Here is a 23,851-nt window from a genome sequence, read left to right as displayed (position 1 = left end):
GACAAGAACTGATCTGGAGAAAAGGCTTAATTGGAAACAGAGAAACCAGTAACTAGAAATGAGATGATTACAGCCACAAATAAGGTAGAAGCAGTGCACGTGAGACATTTAGAAGACAGAATCCATAAGATTTAGCAATTTATTTAGTAAAAGTGATAAGAAAAAAAAAAAGATAGGACATAAGAATGCACTCAGGTGGTTTTTTTTGCTTGTTTGCTTTTGTTTTTGTTTTAGTGTTTTCCTACATCCACCCTGTATATTAGCTATACTTAAACATTATTCACTGTTGGCCTCATAGGCAATCTGCTTGACTTATGAGACTTCACCTATGTAATTTCCTTGGCCTGGAGAAGTCTCTCTACCCCACCCCACCCTACCAAACTGTGACAGAGAGATATCTTGCGTCACCTGCTTTCAAGGGTTTCTCTTATTGTCCCAAAGCTTCTGCGGTGTCTTCCACTTTTGGAATCTTCATGTCTCTGAATGTCTCTCTTGAAAAGTGTATGGAGAGCTACCTGTGTCCTATATTTTTCTACTTCAGTTTTGCTAGGGAAAGAACTGTGTCCTGTTTTTCCTTAAAGAATAATCTGATGGCTTCTTGGGCAGCAGAGGTGTTAAATCAGTATTTGCTGAATTTGAGTAAATAAAGTGAGTCTCCTCTCAGTGTATGAAATGCACTAATTTAGTAAATACTGTAAATCATGGCTCATAAACTGCCTCATTGGAAAGGTCTTTTTTGACTCCTTTGTAAAGCAGTTTTCTGACTCATGACCCCTCTCTTCCTCTGTCTTATCACTTTGTTTTATTTCCTTTATACTACTTACTACTATTGGAACAAGACTGGCTACATAATTAGCAGAGTCCAGTGAATGAAAATGAAAATGCAGTATCTTGTTAAAAGAAATTACTCAGTTACAGGAAGGCAGGAGCTGAGCATTAAACTGACTTAAACGGAGCCTTGAACTGCGCAGGTCATATGGCCATGAGGCCAGTCGTGGCTCTGAAGTTATCTCTCAAATTTCCATATGTATGTTTCATATCTTTCCTTCTTTTCATTAAACTCTAGGAAAGTAGGAATTATCCCTGTCTTATCCCCAGTGCCCAGAGGGGAAAAAGATGGCAGATGGTAGCTACCTAATAAATATATTTTTTTGAATAAAAGAATGATTTTAGACTGAAGTTTCACATTTTTAAACTTTTGAGGATAATTGTCCTGACAAAACCCTTTCCTCTATGTAATTTCACACAGTGGTTCCAGCCTCGGCTGCATGATGCATCCTGGAGAAGATGACAGTGATTTTTTTTTTTTTTTAATTGAAAACCAACACTCACCATGTTGAATAGCTCTAATTATCATCCCTAGGATGTGTCCACGAGCTGAATGGACCAGGGAGACTCAATTATCACCACTCTGTTAAGGCAGTCCTTCCTAAATGTAGTCGAGATTCTGAAATCGCCAACGATTTCAAGAATATTGTGACTTATTCTAGTCAGTACCTATTTTGTGATGTAGACCTCAATTCTCTATCCCTGCCAATCTCACTTCTTTCAAAAGCATTAAATTAACTTTTATGAAGGAAAAGAAAGAACCTAACTGAAGACAGTAAGAGGTTAATGTAAGCCATTGTTTCTGTGACATAGTACTGCTGCACAAAGCATAATAACTTCATCAGATGGAATTCAAAACTTTAGGCAAAAAGAATTATGGCCTTTCAGGTATTCAAAATACCTTTTGAGATGTATGTGAAAAAGATAATTGAGGAGTTTGGATTGTCCTTTGAGATGCCGCATGATAGTTTAAATCCAATCAAACATTGTTTTAAATAATAGTAGGTGAATTCTCAATAGAGCTATGCAAGACCCAATTCTAAAGAAGAGGGGGAAATATTTTAAGGGAAAATTCTATTTTTCCCCAGAAATTCTTTCAGTTTTATAAATGTGGATTCATCTCCTGAAATCTAAAATCACATTGTTATTGGTGATTATATTTTTAATTTAAAGAACAAACTCATAACTAAAATGTAATAAAACCTGTCATTTAAGTGGCCATCATGTGCCAGACAGTGTGCTTAACTGCTTTAGCAGTGTTACCTAATTTAATGCTCACAACAATTCTAAAGTCAGATGCCCTCCACTCCCTCCCTCCTCCATTTTACAAATAAAGAAATCAAAGTTTAAAGAAATTGAAAAAACCTTGACCAAGGTCACAAAGTGAAAAGAAAAAAAAAAAAAAAAAAAACAGAGCCAACATTGCAACCAAATTTTAGTTGAAAAGCAAGTATGACATATGGCCGTTTTGGCTTTTATCTGAACAGAGAGTTTATTTCTGGGATGATTTCTAATTTAGCTGTGTTTTTTTGTTGTTGTTTTCACACACTCATGAATAGCCTTGACATAACTAAAATTCTGACAGCATAGTCTATTATAATAAGGTTCTATTTCATTTTATTTGTGTAAGTAATTTCTTCTTTTTAAATTAGTAAACAAATAGGGAAATGTAGTTAAAATTAAATGCTTCAAGATACTTTATAAGTCATTTGCTCAAAATGTCCTTTCTCATCGCAAATGGCTACATGGACTTATCACCGTTGTGTCAAGATGGAGAAACTGATGCTTTCTGGTATTATTTGAGGTGCAATGCTAAGCACCACTGCCAAAACCATACCCCTCAACTGGTCTTTCCTTTTCTAAAAGATATTATCCTTCTGAAAGATACTTAATGAGGTCTCTGTTTGAAGGCACTGTGTTTGGAAGGCCTTGACAAAGTAGACCCAGAGATGGCTAACATCAGAGCCCATCAATTTGTTAGATTGCCAAAAAAGGTGAAGGTATGTGGCAAAAGACAAATTTGGAAGATGGCACATAACAACAGAGAGGCCTATGAAGTGGCCTGAAAGCAGCAAATGTAAGAAAAAATATATACTTAAGGGAGTAATGATAGGTATGGATGAAGATCAATTTGAGAGTGGATATTAGACTTGGGTGAAGTGAGAGTCGCCAAACTGTCTTCCTGCTCATGATGGGTGCTTGGGGCTCATAAGGTGGGGAATGCAGGAAGGAGGTGACTAAAGAGATTAGGTGTATGTGGTAATAATTGCATCAGAGGGAAAAGAGTGTGTTTCTGTGCTCAGACCCCTAATGGTTGGATGCTGGGAGAGTGGCAACAAGGGATAGGATCTTGGCAATAAGAAATTGATAGGGTGATAGGAAAGCACAGATAGAGCAAATGAAGCAATGACTACAAAGGCCGGCTGTTTGATGTCTTAGGCGGTATGATATAATGACTGTCCCTGCTGCAAAGCCACAAATATTGAATTCAGAAAAAAAAAAAAAAAACGAATTTGTTATAATATGAAATAATGTTGAAGCTTAAGATGCTAAAGTGGATGAGAGTTCTGTTTGTAAAACAGAAATGGATTCTAGATGATTCTGGCAAAGAAAAGAAGTGGTAGTATCTGCATGATTTGGGGATACGACTAAGTCACATCTGAAGTGCAGCCCTAATGCCCGATTCTGTGTTTCCCTGCTTGTCGGGAGAGCCAGGAAGAGCAGAGAGAAGACTGCAGTCACTGTGGAGCCCTGCTGGAGGTCCCATTCCTTATTCTGGCCTCAGTTTTCTCACCTGTAAAATGACTGTTGTGCTTTAAGTGATTCCATCTGTCCCTTTCCCTATGGGACCTCCAGCTCATTGTAAGTTTAATATTTTACTTCTTTGCCTAGAGAATCTTTTCAAAATCTTGCATTTAATTCCCTAGGGATCTTTTTTCTGCATAGTGTTGAAATTCTGTGCGTTGTGAATTCTCTCTTTAATTTAAAATATTAAAAGGGACATTGTCAGTCTCACACGCAGGCACTCTCGCCGTGGGCCACTCTGCTGGTAATGGAAGTTGCCTGCCTAACTCCTTTCCTCAGGCATCGGAAGGCAAATACCCCCTTTCAACTTGGCAACATAAGGTGATTTAACTCTCATTTTAGAAACGTTAGCAAAAGGCTATTTCTACTTCAGGTTTAACGATCTCAATGATGCCCGGGTAGTGAGTGGCATCGTACGACGTCCCACTGTACTTAGAGAAAAAGTGTAATTTAGCAGCTTTTGTTTACATAGTTCTAGATATTGGTGACGACATTCATGGGAATTATTTCTAGACAAACCCACACAAATTGCTCATGATTCTGAAGGAAATAACGTATGTTTGGCAGTTTAGAAATTATTTTGTATTTGAGTGTTAATCTTACAAGGCACAATTCGGAGACAAAAGTCTTTGTTCTCACCCCTGCCCTGATTATCATGAAAAGGACAGGCAATGTCACATATCCTCAGGGATTTTACTGTGTATCCTAATACATTATTGGCAGGTGAAAAGGAACACAAAATATGTCCCAGTCTGGAGTTTAATTTTTAATCCATTTCATGTTTATTTTGATAGAAACTCACTTTATGGTTCATTTTTTTTTAGGTTAATGGTATATTTATTTTTATAGCTATGCACACCCATGCACACATACACACACACACACACACACACACATAGACACACAAAAGAAGGCTTCTCAGCTTTGACAGAAAAAAAAAGTAAATATATGTATTTGCCCTACTTTTTATTTGATTAAGGCATGCACGCACCTACATTTATTCTAAGCCCCAATTTAGGCCACTGCACATTATTCAGTCAGTTCATGACAGCAGCTTCTGCTTGTAGCATGATTGTGGTTATAGAACTCTGCAGAATGTTTGTTATGGGTATGCCCATGCACGTGTATGCAGGCATGCATTTGAGAGTCCATGACATGTGGCAATAATAGCTTTAATAGATAATAGTAAAATAATGATAATTATTCGAGCCTAGTGTACATGTGTGTGTATGTGCATAACACACATACTAAAGTGCAACTTCATTTAAGGACAGTCATTTGTTTTATGGTACCTTTCCCCAATTAATAATCCCTAAAGCTCTCTGCTTTTCTCCTACCCTATCACTCCTGAACTCTTGTACCTGACCATCTAGGTCTCATCCTAACCTATCCACCTTCCCTAATGTGTACTTGTGCCTGTAGTCAGACAAATTTGTCCCCATGCTGCAGCACGAGGTGAGTTTGCCACATGATACTCTTATAAATGGTTGACATTTTTGTTTGTTCTGTCAGACCATGTGCTTTTTGAGGGTAGAAGCAAGACCATTTTCCTAGTTGTTTCCTTAGAGCCTTGCACATGATGGACCTTAGTAATTAATTTGTAAGGAAAGGAAGAAGGGAGAAAAGGAAGACTGAAGGAAGGGGGGCATTTTTTTTTTTCTATTTCTACCTCCTGTTTGTTGTGCAAACTAGATGAGTTTAAAGATGCATTTCATTCCCTCAATTATTCCTGTGCCCATGCATAAAGGGCCTTCCAATTTTCTTGCTATCTCTCATTTGTAGGAAATTTTTTCCCAACATCACCTTCCCAGAATTAACTGTTTCTTATTGGAAATCCACTTATAAAGATTTTGTGTGAATGAGTGTGCGTACGTGTGCAGGTGTCAGGTGACTGCATTTATTTGATCTCATCACATAAGCTTCCATTCACAATGTGTATCTTTTTTTCCTGGAAGTATCCTACTCCTGATCCCCAAATACCTCTTGATGGGGTTCAAGGAAGGCCATTCCAGAATATACCATTCTGACATATTGGTTATTTTGCATTAAAGTTAGCTAAGAAAGAGTCAGTGAAATAAGGTTTTTCTGACCTTCCTCTGTTCCCCCAAGAGCAGGAAATAAATTTCCCATGTGAAGGGTACCCTCCCTGCACCTAGAGGGTAGATGACATCATTATTGCTGAAGAGAGGGATTTCGGGGGCAAGAAGACAGATAAACAAACCTTAGTATTTCCTCGTTAATTTGCCACCGCAAGCCCAAACTTCTTTATTTTGTCAATTCTTCACAAATTGTTTCTTTGTCTCAAAGGTATAAAAGCTGTTGGCTTTGGTCACTTCTGGAAGGCTTATTTCTTTGGGGCTCCATACTTACAAAACTAAATTTGTTTTTCTCTGTTAATCTGCCTGTGTCAATTTAATTATCAGGCCAGCCAAAGAATATAGAAGGAAAGAAGGGAATGCTTTTCTTCCCCTACACTCTCTAACAAGTTGAAGACTTTCTTATTCAGATTCTGGTTATTTTTGATTTTTTATTTTTATATTTTTAATAAGGATCACATGTATGGATTTCTTCCCAGCATGGAATGCTTGTGTACTTTAAAGGCTGTCTGTGCAGGGAAAGGGAGACATAGAAAAATCCAATTTAAATTGGACATAGGAAACAAAAATATGAATTATGAATGGCAATGACACAAACCATTTTTCTTTTGACATATATGTCTAAAAGTATCTTATTTTGGAGGTACATTTCCATTGATTTCTCAGTTCAAATCACAGAATTAATTTTATTTTAATATAACTTCAACTTAGGATTTATAGTAAAGCTGCATACCGAATTCCAAGGACCCATTAGTGAAATACTATATGGACAGAATGCATATTTCAGCATATTGATTTGTGCCACTAACCTCTGGTCTAGAAGTCACTTCATTTATCTAAACAATGGATGATGTCTTTAAAGAAATCTAGCAAGTACTGACTTTGTATAAGGCTGGTTAGTGAATGTTTCTGTAATTTTCATTGTGTTGTATTACTTCACAAATGTGTTTGACAACAGACTTTTTAATGTTTTTTTAAATATTCATATTTTCTCTTGCAGGTAGCAAAAGATGGTAGTCAATGAAGTCAAGATATTATATTTCAATAATTCCATACTTTTACATGAAATTGTTGATTTGGAACAAGTATTAAACCATATTGTATATATTAAACATAAATATTTGAGAACTTAGGATTTGAAGAGGTTTTTTGTGGTTATTTTTTGTTTTTACTTGAAATATGAGTTTCGATAGCATAAAATCTTTGGAGTCATTTATCCAGTAAACTTGAAAATCAACTGCATCCCTAAGATTCTATTAGGATTTGAAATAATAATCATTCCAGGGCTTTTAAAAATTGTTTCTTGAAAGGTTGATTTTTCTACCTCCTGCATCTGCTGATTCTTCCTTATGGTAGAGTCCTTTACTCCTGTGGTTTATAGTTTTTATACTGTGATCTCATTTACACTTAAAGGTCTTTCTCATGGAAGCTTTACATACTATCAGCTAGTTGTAGCAGTCTCCTTTCACTCCTTTCTGGAATTTGCTTCTAGCTGATGAGATATATTATTGGTCTTGAATTAGTTCAATAGAATTTTTCTGGCCTCTAGAAAATTATACTTAATTCATCATTGCTATATATTTGAACTGGAAAAGGATCTCCATGTCAGCTTAGTGGACCACATTGCTAGTAGTGGCCCAAGCATGTAGTTTCAACTTTGAGAGAGCTCAAAGTACACATTCAGATACATCACAAAAAAACAAAAACAAAAACCCTCTAGAGTCCAGTATGATGAGTTCAATGATGAAATACCAGTTAAAAGCTGCTATTGGGTATTATTATAGATGACTATATCTATGGCAAGAAGTGACCAGTACATAAAATACAATTAGAGGTGGCATAATCTTAACTTTATAAAAGTACTGTAGGGATAATACATTGGGATACGTTCAGTGTGTGTGTGTGTATGTGTGTGTATATGTGTGTATCTATGTATTTAAATCAGAAAGCCTAATATGAGAATAATGCACATCTATCCTTATCAGGTAGGAATATTGTAAGGGAGTAAAGATAATTTCAGAAAGGTTATATCAACTATCTAAGTTTTGGTCAAACAAATTGTAGTCTCCTACTTTCTTGGTGATTTATTTATTTATTTATGTATTTATGTATTTATATATGTATGTATTTATTTATTTTTAGTATTTTCTGAAATAAGTACCATTCCCACTTACAGATAAGAAAACTGAGGTCCAGAGAAGTTAAGTAATTTTCTCAAGATTATGCAGTTAGTGGCAGTCTTGATTCACATCTAGTATTTCTAGCTCCAGGATCAAGTTTTTAGCGTTATAGTGGGGAAAAAAACAAAAACAAAACAAACATTATATGTTCTCATTCATGTGGGGAATATAAATAATAGTGAAAGGGAATATAAGGGAAGGGAGAAGAAATGTGTGGGAAATATCAGAAAGGGAGACAGAACATAAAGACTGCTAACTCTGGGAAACAAACTAGGGGTGGTAGGAGGGGAGGAGGGCGGGGGGTGGGAGTGATTGGGTGACGGGAACTGGGGGTTATTCTGTATGTTGGTAAATTGAACACCAATAAAAAATAAATTAAAAAAAAACACGAGCAAACAAAAACCAAAAAACAAAATAGAAAAAAAAAATATCTTTAGTTTAAGGAAAAGAGTTATCAGGAGAAGACATAGTCAATCATAAAAAATTCAAAATCAAGGCACATTGAGAATTTGCAATCACATATCTGATAGTCATGAAATTGGCCTAAGACTTCCTCTGCAAGAATGAGTGAATGGTAATGGGGACATTTTAAAGTGGAGAGAAAAGGGTTTATATCAGACATTTTTTTTAAAGGTCACTTTCCTATCCCTTCTTGTGTCCCCCAGAAACCTGTACCTTAATCTCCCATCTCCAAGGACACCTTCCTTAAGTACCGAGCTTTAGCAGAGTCCTCTCTCTTATATCACAGCATTCTCTTTCAGTTCTGCTACCAGCTTCATTCTCTCACAGAGTTGCTTTGATCTCCTTATTTCTGAGAGTGGTATTGAAAATTGTGGAGAAGGTGTATGTGTGGAAGGACACCTCCATTAGAAAAATCAGTGACTTGCAAGTAGAAGTTTCAATTTTAGTGAAAAGATAGAATTTTGCAACTTGAGTTTATTCACAGTAGAACAGAGGATATGCCAAGAAACCACACTGAACTCTATGGGAAACATAGCCCTATATACTGACACATTTGCCTTTGAGCAGAAACCAGGGAAATCAGAGTTAAGGAAGAAAGAGTTTGCAGTTAGAGGGAAATACATATTACCATGGGCCTCATACTAGAGAAATAGAAAAGAGGAGTATAATGGAGATTCCAGCTGGAATACTTACATGTTAGTAACATTTTCATAATTCCTACCAAGCGACTAGATTCTGTAGCTCTAATATGGGGAAATTGAAAAACAGACCCATGGACAAAGCCAGGAATGCAAGACACTAATAATGTATATATCTGAAAACCATTATTTTGTATGTTACAGATTTTCTTTTTTTTTTGTTACAGATTTTCTTGTTATATAGAATCATAATTTTCTTAATATTACTTAATGTTCATATTTTTAAACCACAAAGATTTCTTCTCCCATCTCCTCAATTCATCAGTTTATTTACTTCATTGAATAGAACTCATACCTTAGTGTCTACTCAAGTTTACTATTCTAAGGCTTTTACTTAACAGTAGGAGATAATAAGAGAGTGGATTTTGGCTGTCCCTACCCCAAAACAAAGCAATGACAATGGTTGGTCCTTTATTTGTAATAACAATTTTTAGAGAATAATTTTAATATGTTTCAAAAACATACATCTTCTTAGGTATGTGAAAATTCCCATTGAAATCCTGTTTCAGCTATTCAATCTTCTCCATATATTTTACTCTTCTAAATAGAATGCAAAGGTAGATTTTACATTAGTACTTCATATTCCAAACATAAGTTATCCAAAGAATACATTTTTAATGCACAGAGAAAAACATAGCAAAATTAAACAGCAAATTCCCTACTTTTTAATGACAGATTAAATGTGCAGAAAATATGCAAAGCAATAGTGTTTGCAATGTGTTAGCAAATTAAAAATAATCTCAAGAAAGAGAAAAGCCAAAGGACAAACATCAGTACAATTTCCAAAGGCTACAGAAAAATGATTTCGGTATTGGGAAAAAAATAGGTGGAAACAATGGTGAATATGGGAGAAAAAATACATAGTGTTAGGCAATTGTCTCCCCAGAGTTACAGGATAAAAATTCAATTTTGAACCAACATGTTCACGTCATACAAGAGTGTTTTTTTTTTTCACAGCTGTATTTTGCCATAACAAAGAGTACTTTAACATTGTACAAAACCAAAGTATAACTTTGCTATAACATAGATTTTATTAATTGAAACTAAAGCAGATTTACTCAGGGTAAAGTTATAAATCATGCCCTAGAGCAAGAGGCTGCCTGTGAAATTTGTTTCACGTTGTCTATCTACATATTTCCTCTAGGATTAAAGAGATTGTAATGATTCATTTTTATTTTTACTTTGTTTATTCTACTGGTGTTGGATGCACATTGTTGCTTTGCCTGCAGTTTTTGTGGTGGTTTGTGACACTCACGCAATCTAAGAGTCCATCACTGTAATCATTCTTCTTGAAGCAGCCTTTATGATTTTCCATGTTGCTCAGTTATAACCTGCAAAAAAAAAATGGGATCAAATAAAGTAAAAGAACAATATTAAACTGCAATTTCATTGTGAATTTATTATATTCCCTTTTCCTGAAATGTGTAATTCAAGGAAAAACAATATCATGATGTCATTTCTTTTTCCTATTGAATTAATCTGTGGGTTTTAGATCTTGAAAGGAATTGGGAAGAAATGAAGGAGAGGAGTAGTTATAAGAAATGCTTGGCACTGGAATAATAAAGAACCAGTTGAAATTGACAAATCATCAAGGTGCCCCTGGAATGTTATTGTACATTCAGAAATGCTGGAAAGAGAAATATAATTTTGTGGTATCTAAACCATAAACCACATGAGGCATAAGCCAATTTTGTTTACTGAGGCACCTACCACAGAATGTGCTGTTAAGTAGGTACTTGGTAAAGACTGAATTAAATCCCCTTTCTGAGCTAAATCCCACAGAACTTGATTGTAATTTGCCTTCAGTTCTCACCCTTAATATTGGGATTCCTTAGACTGTGGCCTAGCCTTATACTCTGCTACTGACACACACTCTAATTCCCATGCCTCTAGATACTGTATCTACGATAAAGTTTCCCAATATGGAAAAAAAAAGGTTCCCAATATGTATCACCAGACCTAATTTCTCTTCTTAACTACCAATTACTACACCTAACTCCCTACTTAACATTTCCACTCATATAGCTATGAAATATTTCAGCCTAATATGGCGAAACTAGAATCATCACAGATGATACACACATCTGGCTCAACCTATATTCTCCACCAGCCTTGTCCCTCACAGTCAATACCAACAGCCCTCAGTTACTAAAATCCAACCAGTATTCATCCTTTTTTTTTTAACTCATGACCCACATCCAATCCATCAGTAAGTTCTGTTGACTTTACCTTTGAAATGTATCCTAGATCAATCCATCCAATTTTCTAACTCACCAAATATTTAGTCTAAATCACTACAAGTTCTTTCCTGAGAAGTTTCAGAACTGATCTCTCAGTTTTTATTCCTGCCTCTGGTCTCCATTTTCCAGAGTAGCCATACACATATTTCAAACAAAATCAGATAATGTCATTACTGCTTAAAATCCTCCAGTGACTTCCTATTGCCCTTAGAATGAAATCCAACTTCTCAGCAATGGCCACCACACAGCGTGTGATATGCCCTACCCCCTTTTTTATGTATCTTTTGCCACTCTTTCCTACTCACTAGATCACCAGTTATATAGTTCTCCTTTCTGTTGCTTGAATGTAAGTTCACACAAGGCCACAGGTGCTCAGTATCCCTTTACATTAACATTTTATCCTCTTATCTTGGATAGCTGTCTTGTTCTGAGGTAAACGGCCTGACTATCCAAAATACTCCCTCTCTGAGCCACAACACTTACTTCATTTTCCTTATTACATAATTATCCAAAATCATTTTATTGCTTTGTCTATTTGCTTATAGAATTTTCCCCCTCACTCCTCCACTCTGCAAGAATGTAAGTGGAAACATGTCCACATAGCCTCCATCCTATCCCCAGTGAGAATAGCACACAACACATGATAGATGCTTAAGATACTTATTTAATAAATACTAAAAATAATTATTGAATTTATAATAAAGAAAAATACTCATTTTAACTCACTATTTTGTTATTTGTTTGATATTGCACAATAGTAGATCCATTAAATTTATCATGTGGTTCAAATATTTTTTGTAGCATAAAATGTTTATAAATAAGAGAACAAGGAACAGCAGGGTAGTATTACTTTGAAAGTTCTTGAAGGTATGTGAAGTGACCAGGCAAGGATCTCAAAATCTAAGAGGAAAAATGAATAAGAAGAGGGTACAAAAACGTCAAAATCTACAGTTCTTCATGTTCTGAAGAAATAAAATATAGCAGATGCTAGTTGAAACACTAGAAAACCAACAATCCTTTATGCCTTAGGACTGTCATGGAGGTGGGGGAGATTTCTTAAACTTGGGACTTTCGGTCTTAAAACCAGGGCAAGTTGATCAACCTTGTTGAAAATAAGGACTTTTTCTTTTGCTATTTATATTTTCAATATCTTCCCTGCTGCTTGTTTCCTATTTACTTCTATAAGTAGAAGTGCTTAGAAAACTATAAAATGGCTTTGTTGGTTTTGGAAACATAGCAAAGGGGAGAACAGGTGAGCCTGTCCTGTTCTTCACTGCAACTAGGAGGAAAGCCAGCAGCTGCTGCTGAGCATGAGCGGTGGGGACCTGAAAAAGTGAGTAAGAAGGGTAATACAATTCTGGGAAGAAGAGGAAGGAGAATATCAGAATGTTCATCTTTAACTCGCAGCTGAGTTCACTCACATTTTGTTCAAGGAGGTCATTGAGGATCATGATCACCAGTTGACGCCTGAGCCAGATCTAGGCAGTGGTGGCTTCTAACCCACTCTCCAGGCCTTGGAATATACTTTATGCCCACTGTTCTCACAGCCAGAGTTACTTCAAGGATACAACCTGGACAAGATGATTGTCGTTGAGATCATCTGGGCCGGACATGTCGCTGAACCCTGTTAAGCCTCTATATATACCTTTAAGTTCTTTCAGGCAAGTGCAGAGATATGCTCCTCCTGCAGCCACCCAAGACAGCCTTATAGATAAATTCCCTTGCTTGTTTAGAGATCTGCCATCGGCCCGTCTGGGTGGTCTGCCTTTTTTGCAGTCTTCCCATCCCCTCTGTATAAGGAGCCAGTTTCAGATTTCACCTGGAGAACTCCTGAGCCTCTGATCCAACACGTTTATTGTGGTTACTGATGTATTTTATTCATTTATTTGGTGTGTGCTTTTAATCTACTTAGCTAATTCTATGCATGGTATTTCTCTCTCTCTCTTTCTCTCTTTTTTTTCTTTTTTTCTTTTTATATGGATTTCTTTTTCTTTTTCCCCCTCCTAATCATTTGGATATTGTACCTTCTTTTTTTCTTGTTTGTCTCAGTGGTGACCTTTAAGTTTTAATGGTGATACCTCACTTAATAAAGCATAAAGCTAGTAAATATTCCCACCCTTCTCCAAAAAAATATAAGAGCTTTAGAACACTTTAACTGTAACCCCTCCCACTAATCTTTTGCATATTATAGATATCCAATATTTCAGTCACTTTGTTTAATTTGCCCCCAAATTAATTACTGATATCACTATATTATAATATTTTATACATTATTAATACTTCTGTATTATTTTTATATAGTGATTTTTTTTAGATTTAACTATGTGAATCAGTGTCTTTATTTGCCATTCTTTTTTACATCTGTTTCTTTCTAAATTCAGTTTACTTCTTCCTAAATTGTATCTTTTAGATTTTCCTCAGCAAAGGATGTAGTAGAAGCTAGTGATTTTTTTTTGTCTGAAAAAATCTCTTTTAATCTTCATTAATAAGTTATTTTACATTGGGATGCCTGGGTGGCTCAGTGGTTGAGCATCTGCCTTCAGCTCAGGGCTTGATCCTGTGGTCCTGGGATTGAGTTCCGCACCAGGCTCACTGCATGGAGCCTGCTTCTCCCTCTATCTCTGCCTCTGTCTGTGTCTCTCATGGATAAACAAATATAATATTTTATTAAAAAATAAAATAAATTAGTATATAGACAGGTAAAGGCTGCTGTAATATTTATTTTCACTTAGCACTGTTGAGATATGATTCTTCTATTTTACATGTTCTACTATTCTTGTTGAAAAATTTGCTATGAACTAATCTTCTCCTGTTTAAATACCTATTTTTTCTTCTAGCTATTTTTAAATTTGTGTTTATGTTTGTTCGTGAGGTAGATTTGATTGAATTTATCTTGAGATGAATCTAGCTCTCTGAAGAGATACATAGGTAAATAGATAGACCAACATAAACAAATTTATATAGATATACAAATACATATCACAAGTTATATATACATATGCATATATATATTAATTTCACAATTCTTAAACATATTTCTTATATTACTTATTTTTTATTTTTTAATTTTTTTATATTACTCTTTTAAGGATACTTCTCATTGTCTTTCTGGCTCTTATTAGACAACTGTTGGACCATCTCACTGATTTTTTTCTTTTTCAGTGTTTCATAAGCTCTTTCTTATCACTTTTTTTCCCTCTTTGTTTCTCTGGCAATGTTATGGACAATACTGTTTTCTTGATAATTATTTCTTAGCTATATTTAATATATCTGTTTATGAGTTTTAATGATATTTTTATTTGTAAAATTATTATTGGCACTCATTGAAAATGGTTTTGTTCTTTTGATAACATCTTGTTTCTTTCATATATTTTCTCTCCATCTTTCATTTTTAATTATTTTATAACTTACCTTTAGTAATCCATTATCAGAATGTTTTGGTGTTTTTAATCTTGTTCTTTGGTCTTTCTGTTGACTCTCACTCAAGATTTATTCATTTGTTTGATAATTATGATTTGAATTACTGCTTAGCAAGGTTTTATATTCATAATCCCTAAATCTTTTGTTGGGGGTGTGCCTTTCCAGAGAATTTTGGACACTGAATGTGAAGGTACCAAACCAGAAATAATTTTTTGTTAAATTCTTTCTGTGGGATTTCTTTGTTCTTATCAATAGTTTAAATTCAACCCCCATACCTATGTAAGAGATTTTCATGTTAGGCTCTTCAATCTCTTGTCCTTGAAATCCCAAGTCTCTTGGCAGAGATTCATAAGTGTCCCAGAGACCCAAAAGATCAGTGACTCCATATCAGTCATTTCTACTTTTTTCCCCTCATTTTGGCCACTGAAGATTTCCTTAACATATTTCTCTAAGTTATGTTTATCTAATGTTTATACAAATAATGTTTGACCTAATGTTTATCCTTTCTTTTTTTACACATACACACACTCACAAGACTATTCTGGACTTTGGTTCAGGGACCATTTATGGAACATATGTCTTGAGGCTTAGTCATACCAATTCCATTTCATTCTTGATTTCTCTCCCTATTACTACCACTCATCTCCTGCCACTTTAGCTCAAGTCCTAGACTTGGTCATGACTTATGTGAGAAATGAAAGCTGGAGTTTTTGAATAAAGAAAAGGAAATGCCAAAAGAAAGAAATCTGATAAAATTAGAAAAGAGGAGGGGGTCCCTGGGTGGCTCAGCGGTTTGGTGCCTGCCTTCGGCCCAGGGTGTGGTCCTGGAGTCCCCGGATCGAGTCTCGTGTTGGGCTCCCTGCGTGGAGCCTGCTTCTCCCTCTGCCTTTGTCTCTGCCTCTCTCTCTCCCCCTCTCTCTCTTTCTCTCTCTCTCTCTCTCTCCTCATCTCTCATGAATAAATTAAAAAAATTAAGAAAATTAGAAAAGAGGAGAATCCCTCTGAGCACTTATACATATATTTGTATATATGTATGTATATATAGGTGTGTGTACTTATCAGAGAAATGATACACATGATATGTATGTATTATATGCATGTATATATTTCAGTGATACTATGGAAACTCAAGAATTTCATTGCTAAAATAATTTTCTATGCCAAGTGAATACCTATTTGCATTTGTTTTCATAATTATTTCTATAATTGGTTCTACAAGTAAATGCAGAAATAGCTGGCTTACTCCTACCACCTGCTTAGTACTGATATACAGAGAAGGCAATAATACATATTTAAATTATTCTTCTTATTTTCTAACAAATCGTATAACCACAATATTGGAATGATATCCCACTTAGTATTCTGTCCCTGCATTCAAACACCCGGGTTCTTTCATAGAAAATAGGTGCTCTCTATGAGAATTAAATGGTCAAATATAGAGAGGTAGATGGTTAATTGTAAGTACTATTTGAATAAATTTGCATATGAAAGGACCTCAAAAAACTTCTTTTAAGAAAAAAATTTTTGTAGGTGCTTGTGCTATCCATAAATCATTTTATCTGAGATGACTCCTTTCTGTACTCATGCCAGCATCTCTGGAATCAAAACAAAAGTTCCAAAGTTTTCAGTAAGATCTTCCTTCTTATTTCTCAATCAATTGGTTATCCAGTTAGTAGATTATCTGTTTTATATGGAAGGATTTCCATATTTTGTGGATGTAATTCTTAGGACCTGATCAAAATGCAGAAGAAGGGGAATGGAAAAGATATTTAGCTAGGAAAAAAAAAAGAAAAAGAAAGAAAGAAAAATAGAAAATTTGGATCAGTAAAGATGCTGAATTAGATAAATAAATATATTAGAAATTCTAGGTCATTAAAATATACTGTTACTAGAGCTAGAGGTTTTGATCCATCGTGTTCTTTGAAAATTCCAGTCACATGGAAGAGCATCTCCACTTAAATGTCCCTAGAACAGTTATTGATTAAAACATACACGTTTCACATTTCTTCCTAAAGAGATTTTCTTTATTTAATTCTGGCTGCCTTTTGAGTGAAACAGGAGACTACCATGGGATCATTGCTCTCAGAAAGCCATGAGTCCCTGAAGTCCCTAGTCCAACTTTGATTGCATTACCTCTGACACAGAAATGCAAAGCAACAATAAATTTAAGGGTGCTTGCCACTGATGTTTTCTTAGTTCATTATCTACTAGTGTCATCTTCAACAAATCAGTATGTAGAGTCTGCACTCAATTTTTTTAAAGAAATTCAAAGTAAATATAGATGATTTTCAGGTATTACTAATTTTACCTAAAACTCAATGATTCATTTGTATTAATACTTATAAGTACTTCGACATCAAAATAAAATATGGTTATAAAGGTGCTATGTAATAATAGCTGATTTCTCTTCTTAAAACATTTTGGGAATTTTAACACTTGTTAAGGAAAATGTTGTCCACCAGTGACCAGGTTGTAGACTAATGCTATCAACATATATTAAATTAGTAATATTACTTTACTTTAAGAACTTCCCAGAATTATTAACCCCCTCCACATACACACGAGTTTTATTTTTCTTTATTGCATTCTAGACCCATGTTCTTTTTATGAGAATTATAGAAGATTGGAATGAAGAATAAATAATCAAAGAAGCTGCAGGTTGAAATATTATATTTTAGGTTCAGATACAAAGAATCTAATATAAAGTTCTCCCGCTCATCAAATTAAGGAACATTGCTATAATTTTAAATATTCATGTAAATCTTTTAATCTATTATTTAAAATTTTGCTATTCAAGAATACTTTTTCTTGATATTTAATATAATACATGAAAATAGTAAAACTTTTTAAAAAAATGGTTGAAGAGACTGCCAATTTATAGTCATCTAGGGAAAAAATTGATATGAATAATTGAACAAAATGGTTTACTTTTTTGAAGTTTAAAGTAATTGTGGGCCCAGAAGAATGAAGGATAAGACATTGTAGGTGCGTAATGCACTTTCATGCTTTATATAAGTGGAGTTTGCTCTGGGATAGTTAACTTGGCCAGGAGTACAAAATTACAAACAAAGCAATGCCATCATTTCATTCTCCATAAAATGAGAGATTCTGTTTTCTAAGATGATGCAACTAATTTCAGGCTTGTTGCTGGGGTGATCATGTTAATGGCTCAAGGCAAATCTGTCATTATTCTTCAAAACACTAATTTCAAACATATGCTGCACTAATAGAGGGCCAGAAAGTATTATCACCTTTCCATACAAAATTTAAGCCTGTGAAAAAAAATGATTTTTAATTTTTTTAAATATAAAAATAAATTAAAATGTATTCCCATATGATACGAAAAATGTCTTAAAGAACTTGCCTAAAAAGCCATTTATCAATAGAGAAAATTTTCTTTAATTTTGATTCTTTATTTTTTTCATGAAACTAAAGGTTTCATTCATAATGGATATTACCATTCCTTTAAAATTTAAGTTTTTATTACCAAAAACTGGTGCAATACAGCAATATTTTTCTCTTCAATGAGCGCATATTAACATAAGAAAAATATATGCAACATATTATCTCTGTATTAAATATATTGTTCCCAGGGAGCTTACTCATCATCTTCTGAACATCTCCCATACCAAAGGCATAGCAGGAAGTCTTCTGGGTAGGTAAAAATGAGCAAGATCAAAGCATAAATGCCCATCTATAGTACAAGAGAGAATCCATTGAGTACTATAGTAGAGGTACAAAATATGTTGGGAACATGTAGAAAAAGAAGAGTAACTTTTTCACTGGGTGTCAAGATAAACTTCACTGAAAAGTTAGTTGAGGTAGCCCTAAAGAATGGGTAGAAAAAATATGGAGGTGGAGAGAAAAGGGTGAACCAAAGCATTGTTTTAAAAGAAAAAACAAAGAATGTATTTATGATATGACCTGAGTATAGGGCACAGGAGAAAATAGTGGGAGATAAACTTGAAAGGTAGAATGAGGACTCACTAGAGAATTTTAAGAGAGGGTCTTAGAAAGATAGAACAGGAGCAGTTGACTAAAACTCCTGGAAATTTTGCTAAATACTTCAACTTTTTTGTACAAACGATAGAGTGATTTTTTTTTTTTTGTATCAGCATGGTGATTTATGTGTAATCATCAGGGCTATGTATTAGGATAAGATATCATGATCATGTCCATCCCTGGACAAAGACCATGTTATACAGGATTTTCTGTGTTTTGAAACTTGGACATCAAAATAAAATATGGTTACAATATATACGTTTGCAGTATACAAAAGTTTTTCAAAAACAACCAGCTATTTAATTTGGATCTAGGATGGTGGAATGAAACACTTTCATATGAAATATCTAAATGATTGAGATCAAATTATGTATCTTTATTGCTTATTTAATTTTACTTCTGTAGATAAATTCACAATATGTGTGTGAAGACAATTTGTAAGTCTTTGGTAGTTTTTATGATTGCAATATTAAAATATATTTTTGCTGTTTCAGATGATGGTGCCTGTCAATTAACTGAACAACTGTGGTAAGTTGGTTTTTCTCTTCTCAATTCTGCATAGTGTTTTACTTTCTGATATTCAAAAGGATTTATGTTGTATATGAAGCTTGTAAAAACATGAACACTTAAATGAAATGAAAGTCAAGCATGCCCTGAAGTAGGCTATATTTTTTTCCAGGGATATAACCCTTCCCTTTTTTCTTATGAAATGAGCCAAGACTGGAAATCAGAAGTGTCCTGTACTTGCATACCCAGAGTGGAGGAGGGGCACTTTTATTCAAATATTTTCCATTAAATGTGCACCATCTATTTGCCCAGGAATGACTCAGAAAGCACTCAAATGTTCACACCGCCAAAGGCAGCAGAATGTCTTTTAAAGAAATAATTTTTAAAAAGTAATCTAAAGTTATATCGAAATTTGGTAAGAAGAAGCAGATGTTTCTTTCTTTTCTCCTCATATTTCATAAAGGTATTAATGATCATGGTCATGATAGAAACACAGGCTGACTTTCATGTTTCCAGTTTCATAGCTGATTAAATCTGATTTTACTTTAGTTGAATCATCATGCTGGACAGTAGAAATTGAATGACAATTTTTTATGTCTGTTATAAATGTGCTTGTGGCTGCTTTTGTGGACTTATATTGGGCAATATTGTATGTGGGGGAATGAAAAATGGTATTAAGTGTTTTGGAAAATAATAATAATGATAATGACATATATGCTACAATAGTTTTCCCTCAAAGGGAAGGAAGGAAAAAAAAAATTGAAAAAATTGAAAGAGATTTTCTCGGCAACTCATTAGGCATTTTAGGATGTTTTGTTTCTTCTTTTTCAATTAAAAGTAAGAATTTAGTTTTCAACGTGACTATGCCAATGGAGATTTTTCTTTCACAGATGCCTCACATATTCAAACTCTCAATCATTTAAAAAACTAGCATCTTACTGTGAGTCACTGTGTAAGTAGTTATGAAGAATATTGTATATGGGTTCTATTTATAATGAAATACCCAACATTATTTCCATAAATAATTTTTCTCTATTATTTTTATGAGAAGTGAAATCAGAAAAATGATTTATATGTCTTAACTGACATAATTGTCTTGGATTATTATGATTGATTATTCATTGAAATCTATGATTAGTGGAAGTAGTTTGTATCAATCTTATTCATCTCTGGAAAAGTTGGTACCCTTTTACATCTATCTTGGGAAAGCAAACAACATATTTCTGTGCTTTTACTATACTGGAGAACTGATATTTTCATAGACTATGTTCTCATTGCCAGATTTATGAAGAGAAGACATTGCATTATTATCCATTTTATTCCTTGAGAGTTGAACGGTTTAGAGTAGATAAAGTGTCATTAATTTTCTCTCTTATTCAACTGCAATAACGCATCTGAAAAAGTACATTTGTTAAGCATCCTGCTTCTATGCATGCTAGACTGCTTAGCAAAATAAGAGATGGCCAGAGATGGAGGTGGAAAGAGAATAGCATAAAGTTTGGAGTGTGTGAAAAGTTTATCAAGAGTTTGGGTTAGGAAGAGCAATGGACAACTTACATGGGATGTGATTTTGGAAAGGACAAATGTTGGAGAAAAAAATTGTGTCTTATTGGATATTATATTAGTGCTCTCAAAGTTTAATATGCTCAGGAAGCTATCTTGTTAAAATGCAGATTCTCATTTAATAGGTCAAGAGTCTGCATTTCTGTCAGCTCCCAAGTGATGTCAAAGCTGCAAGTTCAAGGGTCACACTATGAATAGCAAGATATTATATAAATAACTCATTCCTTTGCCTCCTATTCAAGGAATTTCAGATAATACTTCCTAAGCATTTGACTTGAATTTGATTTTTAGTGCTCTTCACTGTGTAAAGATCAATCTTAAGATTAGGGGGAAAATGCCATGTTTTAGTTCAGCCACATACATAAAATAAAACAAAAACAAAACAACAATAACAACAACAAAACTGGGTCTTGCTAACTACCAAGGTCTACTTTTCCCTCTCATTAATTGATTATTTCAGGGTAAATCAGAAAAAGTCAATCTTTTCAAATAATTTTCAAGTGTATGAGATGTAAGATTGTACAGAAAATAAATGTATTTTAAATACTACAATCTATTCAAAGGCAAGCATATCATCACCTTACAATAGTCAAAATATAAAAAGCAATAGTAGTCATGAGGATTAGAGTCCTAACCGTAATATAAGTACACATGATCATTATTGGGGATGCCTGGGTGGCTCAGTGGTTGAGCATCTGCCTTCGGCTCAGGACTTGATCCCAGGGTCCTGGGATTGAGGACCCTATCGGGCTCTCCACAGGGAGCCTGCTCCTCCCTCTGCCTATGTCTCTACCTCTCTCTGTGTCTCTCATGAATAAATAAATAAAATCTTAAAAAAAAAAAAACATTATCATTGCTATGCGTGAAAGTACTTAACTTTGTCTTCAAAATGTAGTAGGATGTCATTGGTTTGTATCCTGTTCCCATTGACATTATGAATGTTATCTACTTTAATCGTCAAGCTCATTCAGTGCCTGAGATTATCAAGAAGGCAGGATAGACGTCGGACTAGGCTGGATGCATCAATAACAGTAAATATCACAGCTAACAGGTCCTAGTACGATCATGTATGGAAATCTGAAGGGATTTTTGGACACTGGATTCCACTAGGATGCTGGAGAAGGCTATGGAGTAGAAGTTCTAAAATCAATCTGAAGTTTTCTGCTCAAACTGTTCCTCTAAATGAATGTTTCTTCACCCAAACTGCATGTCAAAATCACCTGGGATGTTAAGAAAAAAAGTTAATACCTGGGCTCCACTGAAAACAATTAACTCAGTATTTCTGGGTGGAGCTTAGCGTGATGCTCTAGCTTCTGGTGAGCCTATTGGCAGCTGGAGTTGAGAGTCAGTGCCATAAATCAGGGCCTGAAATTTATATTTGTCACAAGTTCCCTAATGATACGGATGTTACTGCTCCATGGGCCATACTTTAGGTAATAAGGGCCTACCAGCCCCCATAAGTTTTTCCACATGTTCCAAGAGGGTATTACTTGGGAGTAGTTTTCTTTTTTCCAAGGATGAGGGAAGTGGAGAGAAGAAGCAGAAAGGAGAAAAGGGGTATCCAAATGGCATACAGTGTGGGCCTGGGTAGGATATTCAACTCCCCATGTGATTGAATTTGAAAGGAAATGGAAAAATTCCTGTATTCCAAAATATCTCTTCTCAAGAAATAATACGATTCCTGCATTTGTACTTTTATAATTCATTTGATTTTAGTGCTTTTCAAACCTGACTGTGCAAGCATTATTATGTGATACAACAGTTACAAATACAAAGGATCAAGAAAAGGGGTTAGAGTTGGCAGGAATCTAAATTTTAATAATCATCCCATATGATTCTAATCAAGAATGGAGCTTAGAAATTAAAATTGTTTAAATAAATGTCCATACTACCCAAAGCAACTTATAGAGTCAGTCAATAAAGTTCTTATTAAAATACCAACAGCATTTTTCACAGAACTCAACAAATAATTCTAAAATTTTGTGGAGCCACAAAAGACCCCAAATGGTTAATGCAATCTTGAGAAAAAAAAAAAAGTTGGTGATACCACAATTCTGAATTTCAAAATATACTACAAAGCTGGAGTAACCAAAACAGTCTAAAGGGTACCGGCATAAAAATAGACACATAGGTCAAGAACAGAATAGAGAGCCCAGAAATAAACCCACACTCATATGGTCAATTAATTTATGACAAAGGAGGCAAGAATACACAAAGGGAAAAAGACAATCTCTTTGAGAAATAATGCTGGGAAAACTAGATAGCTACCTCCAAAAATGAAACTGGACCATTTTCTTATACCATACACAAAATTAAACTCAAAACGATTTAAAGACTAAATATGAGATCAGAAACTAACATCTTAGATGAGAACATAAATATTAATTTCTCTGACATCAGCCTTAGAAACATTTTTCTAGATGTGTCTCCTAAGGCAAGGAAAACAAAAGCAAAAAAAAACTGTTGGGACTACATCAAAATGAAAGTTTTTGCTCAGTGAAGGAAACCATCAACAAAGCAAAAGGCAACTTACTAAATGGGAGAAGATATTTGCAAATGCTTTATTCAATAAAGGATTAATATCTAAGATATATAATGAACTGATACAACTCAATACCAAAAAGTAAATACATAAAGAAAAACAATCTGATTAAAATATGGGCAGAGCACTTAAATAGCCTTTTTTTTTTTTTTCAGAGAATACACAGATGGCTAACAGACACATGAAAAATCACTAATCATCAGGGAAATGTAAATCAAATTACACCTCACAACCTGTTACATGGCTAAAATAAAAAGACAAAAAATAACAAATGTTGATAAGGATGTGGGGAAAAAAGAACCATTATGCATTGTTGGTGGGAATGTAAATTGATGCAGCCATTGTGGAAAAGAGTATGGAGGTTACTCAAAACATTAAAAACGGAAATACCTATAATCCAATAATTCCACTACTGTGCAATAACCCAAAGGAAACAAGAACACTAATTTGAAAAGATATATGAGCCCTATATTTATTGCAGTAGTATTTACAATAGCTAGGATATGGA

The 23,851-nt window shown here is 34.5% G+C and overlaps 1 protein-coding gene across 35 annotated transcripts in view; it reads left to right on the top strand.

The window, feature by feature from the left end:
- The window catches only part of PTPRD (protein tyrosine phosphatase receptor type D), a 2,191,141-nt gene that overhangs the window by 1,176,176 nt on the left and 991,114 nt on the right, over positions 1–23,851 (top strand). For all 35 annotated transcript variants that reach the window (XM_077911920.1, XM_077911956.1, XM_077911938.1 and 32 more), the window contains one exon: positions 19,226–19,259. The gene's annotated coding sequence lies outside the window, so the exon portion shown is untranslated. The remainder of the gene's footprint in view (positions 1–19,225; positions 19,260–23,851) is intronic.

The sequence above is a fragment of the Canis aureus genome, chromosome 10 (assembly GCF_053574225.1).
Source record: "Canis aureus isolate CA01 chromosome 10, VMU_Caureus_v.1.0, whole genome shotgun sequence".
Taxonomy (NCBI): Eukaryota; Metazoa; Chordata; class Mammalia; order Carnivora; family Canidae; genus Canis; species Canis aureus.
The sequence above is the reverse complement of the archived record's forward strand: the minus strand, read 5'-3'. Positions and strand labels throughout refer to the sequence as shown.